This window comes from Trachemys scripta, unplaced genomic scaffold (genome assembly GCF_013100865.1).
Source record: "Trachemys scripta elegans isolate TJP31775 unplaced genomic scaffold, CAS_Tse_1.0 scaffold_94, whole genome shotgun sequence".
Classification (NCBI taxonomy): Eukaryota; Metazoa; Chordata; order Testudines; family Emydidae; genus Trachemys; species Trachemys scripta.
In genome coordinates, this window is record NW_023260580.1 from 54,640 (window position 1) to 58,420 (window position 3,781).

A 3,781-nucleotide genomic window follows, 5' to 3' on the forward strand; every position below is an offset into this window, starting at 1 on the left:
GCCTTGCTGAGGATGGGGGTATTTTAATAATTTGTGGAGGTCGCGGGGTGCTTGGGGGAGATGATGAGGATGTCACCTTTTGAAATAAAAACTAAGAAATCCAGGACTAGAGAATTCTTTTAGAAATCTGGTATTTAGACATTTTATTTTAAGCAGGGAACGGGGGTCTGAGTTCTTGAGATTGCTTTTGTTTGCAGGAAGCAACATGGTTTGCTCTGTGATTGTACCAAAGGAGGAAGATGGTTGTTTGTAAAGAAAGAGAGAAGACTGAAGGCCTCTAATGAGGATGGGATTTGAACCCACATATGCAGAGCATAATGGATTAGGAGTCCACCACCTTAACCACTCGGCCACCTCATCTGAGCTGTCAGAGAAGGGACAGGAGGAGAAGGCCAGCAGAGGTAGGGACAATAAGGAGTTTTAAAAATTTTATTAAGATGATGTTAAAAAAAAAGCGAACGGTACAGAGTTTAAGCATAGAAGTTTCTGGTAATCAGGGAATAACATACAGATTATCAAGGATGTAAAGTTTGGTTTAAGATCGGGTGGCATAAGGAATACATAATCTGCAGTATCCCCGCTTGGGGGTAAAAGGTTGATGGGTCAAAGTACAGACATTGAGATATGAGGTTATGAAGTTCACAAAGTGGTATGTTAGGGTGTGGAGTATTATGGGTGGGTATGATGATGAGGACGGATTGACCCTCATTTGGTGAGATTTAATGTTCAGGGAGTTTATGGTTACTAAGTGTAAGCAGGGTCTGAATGAACTCCCCCCCACATCTAGTGATGAGCTGGGGGAAAGACTTCAGGAACAGACCGTGTTTACACAGACCCGCCTACTCTGCCTAGCTACGCAGCATGGTGGGGCCACTTTGCCAAAAGGACCTGTTTTGGCAGATGGGGAGTTACAAATCACATGAGTGCAATGAAATGTTTTTATCCTTCCTGGATGAGTAAAGGGCACCAGAACATACCTAGTCTGTCCAGTTTGAGCGGCTTTTATTGGACTGTATAGAAGTGATTTGAGGGCGTCACCCTAAACCAGTGGTCCCCAGACTTTTCACGTTGTACCCTCTTATCTGTGTCTGCAGAGTTTTGGCAACCACAGTCGAGACCTAGGGCTCGTAGTGGGGCCGTGGCTTGCTGGGGAGAGGGGTGTGGACAGGGGTAAGGGGTTTGAGACCAGGCCAGGGGCCCAGGCTGGGGGCAGGGTTGAGGCAGAGCTGGGGGCTGAGTGGTGCTCCCTCCTGCTCTCCATGGGGGCTGGCTTGAGCCCTGAGGTGCCCCCATGAATGTTCCCCTGTGCCCCCCTAGGAGGCATGCCCCACATTTTGGGGACCACAGCCCTAAACTGAACTCTACTCACTAAGCAGGGGCTAGTGATGCCAGATCCCCACCCTTTCTGCCTGCCCCCTTCCAACCTTCCACGCCCAGCCCCATCCACTATGTGATAATGTGGAAGCTCTTCAAGCCCCAAACCACTTCTGCCACCGAGACCAGGCATGGAGACCCTCCTCCCCCCCACCCCAATGCCTTATGGCATTATCTGTATTGGTGGGGAGGGAGCTCAGTGGTAGGGCACATGCTTTGCACATATGCTTTAGTGTGATAATTCTGCCGATGAACTGTTCTAAGATTGTCACTGTTTTCAGGCAGGGCTCCCTGACATTTATGTAAAGATGGGATCTTATCTAGCTGGGGATATCTAAGATGTTTATACCACAATCAGTTACATGGTCATGGACGTTCATCACCCGATACATGGGATATCAAGAGCCCTGGGACTCTCTTGGGAAAGGAGTTTTATGAATGTTTTTAACAGGTTCCCCCCACCCAAATATTGCGATAGAATCTCCAGTAGGTTCATACTGAAAATGGTTATTAATGTGGGGCCTCTAAAGTGAGTGTCAGACTCATCCTACTGCAATATCTGAACAATGGTTAAAGGGGAGTGGTGTGGAGGGTCCCTGGGGACACAGAGGAGCTGAAGTCTCTCAGAGTTAGGGGAACTAGGCAATGCGGAGTGACAGGGTTCAGCCCCTGCACAGATGGGGCTGAGGGAATCGGCATCTACTGGGGGCTGAGATGGGGCTGCATGGGCAGTAGAACGGGAGGCAGGTTGGGACCAAGGAACTGGGAACATTTAAATCCTTAACACAAAACAGAAAAATGCTCCCAAGTCTCTCCCAAAGAATTAACATTTCTGTGCAGAAAGCTAAAGGTTTTAACAGAAAGGAGTGAAACCAAGCAGCCAGACGATGGCGCCAGAAGCCTAGGGACGAAAAGCCCCAGGATTTCTGTGTGTGCCTGGGCTCTTGAAAGGGATTTGGTTCCACTCATTGCATTGCTCTGGCTAGAGACATCCCAGGAAAGAGCCATGTCGATGACCGTGACCCTGGGTGTGAGGAGGCTTTAATCTCTTTCCAACGGAATAATGATTTTACACCTGAGTTATTAGCGGCAGCTTCCCAAGGGCAATTGCAACTGGTTCGTCCCAGAGATGGGTGATCGGGGAACAGGGAATCTCTCCGGCTCCCAGTCTCAGTTCTCCAGTCTTTCTCCCTCCCTCCCCCACACTATCACATGCCCCCACTAGTAATGAACTAATGGATATAAACTGGCCATCAACAAGGAGTGAAGTTCTGGAATAGCCTCCCAAGGGGAGCAGTGGGAGCAAAAAACCGAACTGGCTTCAAGACTGAGCGTGATAAGTTTATGGACGGGGTGGTGTGATGGGACTGCCTGTAACGGCATGTGGCCGATCTGTGATTGCTAGCAGCAAACATCTCCAACGGCCGGAGATGGGACAATAGGTGGGGAGGGCTCAGAGTTACTGCAGAGAATTCTTTCCCAGGTGTCTGCCCGGTGCATCTTGTCTGCATGCTCAGGGTCTCACTGATGGCCATATTTTGGGTTGGAAAGGAGTTTTCCCCGTGAGTAGATTAGCAGAGACCCTGGGGGCTTGTCACCTTCCTCTGCAGCATGGGTCACTTGCAGGTTTAAACTAGTGTATATGGTGGATTCTCTGAAACTTGACAGCTTTAATCCATGATTTCAGGATGTCAGTAACTCAAGCAGAGGTTAGGGGTCTGTTAGAGGAATGGGTGGGTGGGGTCCTTTGGCCTGCAAGGTGCAGGAGATCAAACCAGATGATCACGATGGTCCCTTCTGCCCTTAAAGGCTCTGAGTCTAAATAGGAGAGGGAAGTAAAGGAAAATTTTTAAATAATAAAGCAAACACTGTAATACCAGGATGACTCGAACAGCTCACTGTATAGTCCCGCCCCTTTCTTCCTTCACTGGATGTTCAATGACTTGCTGGGATTTGGGACGTTAATTTTCTCGTTCCATTGATAAACTGATACAATGTGACTGAAATTAAACCAATTCCCAGCCAAGAAAAGGGGACATCCCTGCAGTGGCCGGGAATTAAAGCCGGGTCAACTGCTTGGAAAACAGCTATGCTCACCACTATACCACCAACACATATGGCAGGAGTGTTTCTCCCAGGTGCTACGTATGCCAAATGACTCACCCCCACAGAGCTCAGGAGCTGGCCGGACAGGCTGGAGGCAGCCTGTCAGCAGAAACAGGTCCCCAGAGTGACAGACAGATGGGGACATAGGCTGGGATGTTGAGCCTAAGGTGCACCAACCCCAGCTCTGCTCTCAGAGAAGGGAAATGAAAATCTATGACCATAAGGGCAAATTTCACCCCAGGAGGAAGGCGACAGCTCCTTTTAAAGCACATTTTGTGTTGGTTCTTGCTACGTACAGAAC

General features: G+C 48.9%; 1 non-coding gene across 1 annotated transcript; it reads right to left on the bottom strand.

Moving 5' to 3' along the window:
* Nucleotides 1–278: 278 nt before the first annotated feature.
* On the bottom strand, nt 279–360 carry TRNAR-CCU. The gene has a single exon. It is a non-coding gene; the product is annotated as a tRNA-Arg (tRNA).
* Nucleotides 361–3,781: the final 3,421 nt, after the last annotated feature.